The 9,823-nt window shown below is 42.1% G+C and overlaps 1 pseudogene; it reads right to left on the bottom strand.

The window, feature by feature from the left end:
- Window positions 1–4,786: 4,786 nt before the first annotated feature.
- On the bottom strand, window positions 4,787–5,620 carry LOC126932195 (nucleophosmin-like; annotated as a pseudogene).
- Window positions 5,621–9,823: the final 4,203 nt, after the last annotated feature.

Genomic DNA, 9,823 nt, shown 5'->3' with positions numbered 1-9,823 from the left:
GTTAATTTCCAAGATATATATGAAACTCTTTTTTTTTTTTTTTTTTTTTTTTTTTGAGACAGAGTGTCGCTCTTTTGCCCCGGCTGGAGTGCAGTGGCGTGATCTCGGCTCACTGCAACCTCCACCTCCTGGGTTCATGCCATTCTCCTGCCTCAGCCTCCCTAGTAGCTGGGACTACAGGCGCCCGCCACCGCACCCAGCTAATTTTTTGTATTTTTAGTAGAGACAGGGTTTTGACATGTTAGCCAGGATGGTCTCCATCTCCTGACCTCGTGACCACCTGCCTCAGCCTCCCAAAGTGCTGGGATTACAGGCGTGAGCCACCACACCCAGCCAGAAACTCTTACAATTCAATAACAACAACAAAAAGGCAAAAGATTTGAGCAGACATTTCTTTAAAGAAGACATGCCAATTGCCAACAAGTATATGAAAAGATGCTCAACATCATTAATTATGAGGGAAATACAAATCAAAATTACAATGAGATATCACTTCACACCTGTAAGAATGGTTATTATTTTTAAAAAGTGTTGATGGGAATATGAAATGGTGCAGACACCATAGAAAACAGTATGGAGAACACTTCAAACATTAAAAATAGAACCAGATGATCCAGCAATCCTACTTCTGGGTTTACAACCAAAATAATTGAAATCAAGATCTTGAGGTGATCATAGCACTCCCACTTTCATTGCAGTTTTTTTTTTTCCACCATAACCAAGATACAGAAACAACACAAATATCCATGAACAGATGAACGGGTAAAGGAAATGTGGTATATACATACAATAGAATACAATTCAGCCTTAAAAAAAGAAGGAAATCCTGTCATTTGTGACATGGTTGAACCTGGAGGACAGTATGCTAAGTGAAATAAACCAGTCACAGAAGGACAAATCCTGCATGATTCTAGCTGTATAAGGTATTTGTAATAGTCAAACTCATAGAAGCAGAGAATACAATAGTGGTTTAGGGAGTAGGGCATGGGAGAAGTGGGGAGGTGTTGTCAAAGAGTATAAAGTTTTAGTTATGCTAGAGAAGTAAAATCTAGAGATCTGCACAATATTGTGAGTAAACAGTACAGTCTTGTGCACTTAAAAATTGGTTAAGAGTGGCCAGGTGTGGTGACTCACGCCTATAATCCCAGCACTTTGGGAGGCTGAGGCGGGCAGATCATGAGGTCAGGAGATGGAGACCATCCTGGCTAACACAGTGAAACCCCATCTCTACTAAAAATACAAAAATTAGCTGGGTATGGTGACGGGTTCCTGTAGTCCCAGTGAGAGGTGACAACGTGCTAGCAGCCCTCACTCTCGGTGCCTCCTTGGCCTCGGTGTCCACTCTGGTGGTGCTTGAGGAGCCCTTCAGCCCACCACGGCAACTGTGGCAGCCCCTCTCTGGCCTGGCCGAGGCCAGAGCCGCCTCCCTCTGCTTCTGGGGAGGTGTGGAGAGAGAGGTGCTGGCAGGAACCGGGGCTGCGTGCAGCGCTCACAGGCCAGTGCGAGTTCTGGCGGGTGCGGGCTTGGCGGGTCCCACACTCAGAGTGGCCAGCCGGCACCGCCGGCCCAGGGCATTGAGGGGCTTAGCACCCAGGCCAGCAGCTGTGGTGGGTGCGCCAGGTCCCCCAGCAGTGCCGGCCTTCCGGCGCTGGGCTCGAATTCTTGCCGGGCTTCAGCTGCCTCCCCACGGGGCAGGGCTTGGGACCTGCAGCCCGCCATGCCTGAGCCCCCACCCCCGCCGTGGGTTCTCGCACAGCCCGAGCCTCCCTGGGTGCCACCCCCTGCTCCGTGGCACCTGGTCCCATCAACCACCCAAGGGCTGAGGAGTGCAGGCGTGGCTCGGGACTGGCGGGCAACTCTGCCTGCAGCCCTGGTGCAGGATCCACTAGGTGAAGCCAGCTGGGCTCCTGAGTCTAGTGGGGACTTGGAGAACCTTTATGTCTAGCTAAGGGATTGTAAATACACCAATGAACACTCTGTATCTAGCTCAGGGTTTGTAAATGCACTAATCAGCACTGTGTGTCTAGCTCAGGGTTTGTGAATACACCAATCAGTACTCTGTGTCTAACTCAAGGTTTGTAAATACACCAATCGGTACACTGTATCTAGCTAACCTAGTGGGGACTTGGAGAACTTTTCTGTCTAGCACTCTGTGTCTAGCTAAAGGATTGTAAACGCACCAATCAGCACTCTGTGTCTAACTCAGGGATTGTAAACGCACCAATCAGCTCTCTGTAAAATGGACGAATCAGCAGGATGTGGGTGGCATCAGATAAGGGAATAAAAGCAGGCTGCTGAGCCAACCACTGGCAACTGGCTCGGGTCTCCTTCCACACTGTGGAAGCTTTATTTTTTCGCTCTTTACAACAAATCTTGCTGCTTCGCTCTTTACAAAAAATCTTACTGCTCCTCACTGTTTGGGTCAACGCTGCCTTTAAGAGCTGTAATACTCACTGCGAAGTCTGCAACCTCACTCCTGAAGCCAGCGAGACTGCGAACCCACCAGAAGGAAAAAATGGCGGACACACCATCTTTAAGAACTGTAACACTCCCCCTAAGGGTCCATGGCTTCATTCTTGAAGTCAGTGAGAACAAAAACCCAGCAATTTCAGGCACACCAGCTACTTGGGAGGCTGAGGCAGGAGAATGCTGTGAACCTGGGAGGCAGAGCTTGCACAGTGAGCCAAGATTGCACCACTGCACTCCAGCCTGGGCGACAGAGAGACTCCGTCTCAAAAATAAAAAGAAAAAAATTGGTTAAGCGGATAGATCTCGTGTGTTTGTTCTGCCAAAACCAAAACAAAACAAAATCAAAACAGAACAAAGGGACACAAGAAAACTTTGGGCAGTGTTGGATGTGTCTATTATCTTAATTGTGATGATATCACAGGTGTTTGCATTTCAAGCTCATCAACTTGCCTGCATTAAATGTGTCTAGTTCTTTGTATATCAATTATACCACAATATAGTTGTTAAAGATTTCCCCACATCATTGCCAGCAGGACTCATTTAATTTTTATTAGTCTGATGGGTATAAAAGAGTATCTCTCCCAGTGCTTTGGAAGGCCGAGGCAGGCAGATCACCTGAGGTCAGGAGTTTGAGACCAGACTGGCCAACCTGGCAAAACCCCATCTCTACTAAAAGTGCAAAAATTAGCTGGGCGTGGTGGTGGGCACCTGTAATCACAGCTACTCAGGAGGCTGAAGCAGAATTGTTTGAACCTGAGAGGCGAAGGTTGCAGTGAGCCAAGACTGGGCCACTGCACTCCAGCCTGGGCCACAAGAGTGAGACTCTTGTCTCAAAAAAAAAAAAAAAAAAAAAAAGATGTTTTTTACTTCCTATTTTTCAGGTTACAAATGAACTTAAGTACATTTTATGTTTTTTGGCTTTATATGTTTTCTCTTATGTAAATTCCAGTATAAGCCTTCTATCCATTTTTTTCTGTGTTTTTTTTTCTCCCTATTTCTCTTTTACTTTAAGGAGTTCTTCATATTTTCTGAATTCTGGTTCTTTGTTATTTATGTGTTACAAGCACATACTTCCATTTTGTAACTTATCTTTACATGACGTTTATGATGTCTTCTTGGCTGAGATAAAATTGATAATTTCTGCTCAAAGTCTTTTCCTTTTAAGTTTGTGTGTTTGGGTTCCATTTAAAAAATCTCTTACCTGAGATCATAAACGTTTTCTTTTAAAGGCTTTTAAGTTTGTCTTTCACATGTAAGTCCACAATCTATTTGACACTGATTATTTTGAAGACAGTATGAAGTTGGGATACACTTTTATTTTTTCCGTGATCTTCATTCCACCATTTTACCGATGTGTAATGTCACCCACATATGGATGTGGATCTATTTATGGACTCTCTATTTTGTTTCAGCTAATTCTATTTTGTTGACCTAAAATTGACTTCCCCTAATAACTATGGCTTTATAATACATCTTGCTTTCTGATGCTCCTCTTTAGGAGTACCTTGGGTATTTGTTTTATGTAAATTTTAGAGTTAACTTACCAAGTTCTATGAAAAATCTTGTTGGTATTAGGATTGGAATTTCATTAACTTTAAAGGTCAATTTGGGGAGAAAGTATTTATATACTTATATATATTTATACGCTAAGTTTTCACATCTAAATACATAGCATACCTCTGCATATATTTAGTGTTCTAAAACTATACCACTTTAAAAAGAATTAAAATAAGGTATATAGAAGTAAATTCGGAAAATATATGCAATAACTTCAAGAAGAAAGTTAAAAAACTTTACTGAAGATACATTTCTTAATATTTTGTTTCTGTTGTATAGTAACACAATTGACTTTTATGTATTGATTTTATATCTAACATTCTTGCCAAACCCTCTTTTTAATTATGATAGTTTTTCCGCATACTCTTTTGGATTTTTTTTTTTTTTTTGGTAGATGTGCTTTTCCACTGAAGTATGTTCACTTCGGGTCCTACTTGCTAAGTATTTTTTTTTTAAATACTGAGTTTTATTTCACATGTATATTTTTGTCTCCCCACCATTTCCATGTCTGACCACTGCTGCTACTATGTCCTGTCATAACATTCCATACATACTTAAAACCAAGCAAAGGGTGGAGTTCCATCTTTAAAAACTAAATAGGCATTTTGGACAACACATTCTTGGCAATGGAACCTAGACAACATTTATCAAACACGGTAGGGAAAGTTCTTACTCTGCATTATAAAAAGGACAGCCAAATATCATTGTTACAGGAATGAAATAAGACTGAAAATTTTAACAAATTGTTTAAACTATTTTCTTAAAGAGATTTCCTCCACTGCCAGAGATCTTGAATAGCCTCCTGCTCAGTCGTACGGAAGCAGTTCTTCACATAATTGATGAACTTGGCTTCCACTCTGGGAAGAGAACCACCTTTTTCTATACTTGCTTGCATTTTTGCTTTAATGTCTTCTACAGAACTAGGTCCTTTCGGTGTTTTAGGATTTTTTTCCTGTTTTTTGAAGGATTCTTGTCCTTTTGATCTTGGTGTTGATGATGGTTTTGAGTCTATTCCATTCCGATTTGACTTTTGTCCATCTTTGGCTGGAGTATCTCAAATAGATTTCTTTACTGGTTCTTTTCTTCAGCTTCCTCTTAAAAATCATCATCTTCATCATCATCTTCATCAGCAGCAAGTTTTACTTTTTTCTGTGGAACCTTGCTACCACCTCCAGGGGCAGACCACTTTCCTGATATACTTAAGAGTTTCACATCCTCCTCCTCTTCGTCTTCTGACTCTGCATCTTCCTCCACAGCTACTAAGTGCTGTCCACTAATATGCACTGGCCCTGAACCACACTTCAACCTTAAGACCACTGGTGGTGGGATTTCAAAGCCCCCAAGGGAAACCGCTGGCTGTACAGACATTTTCAAAGCTGCTAGTGTTACTTTAATTAGACTGCCTTCCGTAATTCATTGCCTCTGCTTCAACAATGTGCAATTCATCCTTTGCACCAGCCCCTAAAGATAACTGGTGCTCATTTTCATCATTATCCACCTTAAAGTGATCATCTTTGTTGGTCTTTAGTTCACAACTGAAAAGATAGTTCCAGGGCCTCAGGTGGCTCATGTCCATGTCCATTGAATCTTCCATCAGGTGGCAGCATGCACTTAGGTGGGAGAAAAGGCAGACGGAGACAAACGACCACTACTCAAGAGAAGAGCCGCTCAGGACGGAATCACATCAGTTTGCTAAGTAGTTTTTTAAAATAACAAATGAACACTGAGCTAAAACAAGTATTTTTTCATCTTTTCATTTTAAAAGCTAATCTTACGGCTTTTCTAATTTTGATCTATTAACATGGTTGTGATGGCCATGCAAACACGTTAATCAGACATCCTGATGCAGGGAACACAATTGCCTGATGACCCCAGCTGCTACCCTACTGGAAAGCACTTTGTTCACACTGAAGCCAAACTTCCTGTGGGCTGCTCCCAGCCATTGGCTAACCAGGGTGAAAGTACTAATGCAGGACTATTTCCACAAGACACAGGAGTCCCTCGTGGGCAACTTTGGCTTGTGAACGCCACATTGGCATGTTTAATGTGCTATTATTTATTGTCAGGTATATAGTTGTTTGTTCTTATGCACCGAATAGTACCACTGGACTTTTGTTGGAAGTCTCAATCTCCTAAAATAAACAATTTATATGTGTTTTCTCTTTTAAAAAACAGATTTATTGATGATCCAATCCTCCAGGATACCGAGGATAGAAAGAGAAGAACCATGTCTCTGAAACAATTGATCAGTAATGAATATATAGTTGCTGTGAAAGTTAAGCCAACATTGGGGGAAAAAGTGATTATACCCATTTTACAGGTCATAGAATAGTCACTGAGGCCAACATTGGGTTTGTCCTACATATGAAAACTGATTTCAAAATGCTTTTTGGGGTTTTCTCATGGCCGGAGACTCCAAAAGGATAGATGATACAAAGTGGATGGGCATTTCTTAAAATGAAATCTTGAGAATGTGTTGAAAATGATTACAGTGAGGAAGAAGTGGAAACAACTAACAGAGACAGCGAAGTGGTCGAGGAGCTTACTGGCGAACTCAGAGTTTAAAAGGACACATCCGAGCAATGGCAGATGAGAAAGCAGCCAAATGTCACTGAGTCATCAGTTCTTACATTTTTTCTCATGGTGTTTTCTCTTTTTCCACTATCTCTGTTTGAGAAAGAAAGCGACCCTAAGCTTCCTTGTCTCAGAAGAGATTTGTAGTGTGGTAAAATATCCAAGACTTTCTAGCTTTTGTTTCCAAGAATTTGAGCCTTTAGGAGTCCTTAAACAAAAAGGAAGACAGCTTTCTTGGATAGGGGCAGAGTGTCTAGGCAGCACGGGACTTTCCCAGGTTAGAAAGAGATTGTCCATAGGACGGTCGGAGGAAGAGTGGTCTGTACGGCCCTTGAGTCGAGGTCACCTGTGCACTGAACTCTGGCTATGCTTGTTCAAAATCATATCCTGTGATTTTCTAGCGCAGAGTTTACTACTTGGCAAAAGCTTATAAATATTTTTTAAATGTGTGAGCATCTGAAACTTTGAATGCAGTGACTCGTGAGGAATTCTAAGGATAACACAAAGAACTTTTGAAGAGCTTCCTAATAGGAGAAAAAGGAAGGAGAGCCTACTATTTGGCCAGGTTGGTATATCAGATGACACTAAAAAGAGAAAGTCACTCAATTCTGATTTCATTTCCTTGTTTTTTTTAGAACTGGGGCATGTGAAATAAACTAACCTCTCAACTGAGGCATGTGAAGTAAAAATGGCTAAGGGGATTCCTCAGGCTAAGGGTGCTGGTTCATCTTCATCTCTACCCTTCTCTGTGCCACATGTGCTCTGTTGCTAGTTGGCTTCTTGTTGGGTTTGGCCAGTGGGGAGTACTGGTGGGCAGTCCAGAGCTGGGTGAGAGAGAGGCTGAGGTGTTTCTTCCCAGCACCCTCCCTGACTTTGGTGTCTCATTCCTTCACACCAATGGACCCTCCTCCTGTTCCAGTTTCAGTTTGCAGACAGTTCTAGCAACTACACTTCCTTCTCTTACCCTTTGGGCTTAAGGGGCTGTGCTGGCTATTCTTTGCTCTTCTGAATCCACTCACCCCGATCCTCCACCTTGCTCTGTGCTCAGGTGGCTCCCCTGTATAGACTTCACTAAAAACTTCCCTTTCCTCTGGCATCCAAGCGGGCTCGGCCAATAAGAGGCATCAGCAGGATTTCAGAATGAGGAGGGTGAGATTGGGGCATTCATTCCCCTGTCTTCATATACCTCCCATACCCCTCCCCAACAGTGCTGGGTTGGCTGTGGGCTGTGGGCCTCTACCAAAGGCCACACAGCGCTGCTGTCAGAGCTGTCCTATACTACAATCTCTGTGGAGTCTAACAATAGTTTCTTCCACTTATTCATTCAGACCCAGGGATATGCACTTCCCCTGTCCTTACTAGCCCCCAAGATATTGAACCATCACTTCTTGTATATCGTAAACACTGCCCACTGCTTTGTAAGTGTTCCCTTCCCTCAATTACCTAGTTTAAGTGGGTCATCTAGTTCTTTCTGCCACCCTGACTCATTCAGAGTCTTAACCAGCTTTCCATTATCTCTGGTTGCTGCACTATCCCTGTCTATTTCCTTAACTCTGCCCTCATCCCTGTAAGTTGTCCTTCTATTAAAGTCTCTTCACGTTATCCCTCTGGGGTGAGGAGGGGATTCTATGTCCTACCCAGACCGTGACCGATACATTAAATGAGGACATGATTAGACATTTACTTGCTGCATTAAGGGAATTTACATTCTCAACCACAGACAGATTATAACTCATAGAACTGAAGTCACTTGCATTATTAGCACTCTCAAATCATTATTAATAATTTCTTAAAAGCTGTGGAGGCTAGGAAACATGATAGGAAACTAGAGATAAGCAGCTGTGGTACATGAAGTCCCTCCAAAGGAGAGAAAAGTGGCTTCCAGCAAATTCATATCCATGAAAACATAGGTTCCTAGTAAAATGCCAGAACAAATTCTCAAGCAGATATTTTATAGTTACTTAGAAAAAGAAGTAGTCATCACCAAGCATAGTTATTAAGAGAGGAGTAAATAAACATTTTACATCTTTCATAAGATCTTCAGTCTAAAGAGATAGAGAATTGTCAGTCCATAATATACATTGATTTCAAGTAAAATGTGATGAAATACCTCATGATATTTTAGAGAAGAAATGGATACTGACTGAGACACATTTAGATGGATCAAGTGATAGTTTGAATACTTGCATCCAAAGAGAACTAACTGATTAGTTTCAATCTGGAAATAAATCTCCTGGGGTCTTCTCCATGGCTTTGTTTTCAGCCTTATTTAAACATTTTTACTGGACACTGATTTGAATGAGCACACAGCATGCACCTTTGTTACCCACAAATTTGACAAATTGTGGGGAAGCAGACAATATTCTGGGTTGTAAAATCATGATTTGAAATTACCTCAACCAGTTGGAATTTTAGACTTAAAATGAAAGATAAAATGCACTAGAGAGAGGCGTAAGGATTGGAAGGGAGGAAACAAAGTGTCATCATTCACAGATAACATGATTGCATATGTAGAAAGTCTAAAAGAATCTACAGACAAATTATATTGATGTATGAATTTGGCAAGGTCTCTGGATACAAGACATACATACAAAAATCATTATATTTTTATATACCAGCAACAAACAAATAGAAAATAAAATGTCATTTGCAACAGCACAAAAACTATGTATTTTTTTTTTTTTTTTTGTAGAGTCGGAGTCTCTTTCTGTCACCCAGCCTGGAGTGCAGTGGCTGATCTTGGCTCACTGCTAGCTCCGCCTTCCGGGCTTACGCCATTCTCCTGCCTCAGCCTCCCGAGTAGCTAGCTGGAACTACAGGCACCCGCCACCATGCCTGGCTAATTTTTTGTATTTTCAGTGGAGACGGGGTTTCACTGTGTTAGCCAGGATGGTCTCGACCTCCTGACCTTGTGATCTGCCCGCCTCAGCCTCCCAAAGTGCTGGGATTACAGGCGTGAGCCACTGTGCCCAGCCACACAAAAACTATTAACTATCTAGATATATATGTAACAAAAGACACATGCAAGACTCTTACCCTAAACATTACAAAACATTGGGAGAAATTAAAGAATGTCTAAACAAGCAGAGGAAGAGACCGGACTAATGGGTTGGAAGACTCAGTATTATAAAAAAGTGAGTTCTGGCCAGGTGCGGTGGTTCAAGCCTATAATCCCAGCACTTTGGGAGGCCGAGGCGGGTAGATCACCTGAGGTCAGGAGTTC

Source organism: Macaca thibetana, chromosome 12, assembly GCF_024542745.1.
Source record: "Macaca thibetana thibetana isolate TM-01 chromosome 12, ASM2454274v1, whole genome shotgun sequence".
Taxonomy (NCBI): Eukaryota; Metazoa; Chordata; class Mammalia; order Primates; family Cercopithecidae; genus Macaca; species Macaca thibetana.
Note: the sequence above shows the minus strand (reverse complement) of the source record. Positions and strands in the feature narration are given on the sequence as shown.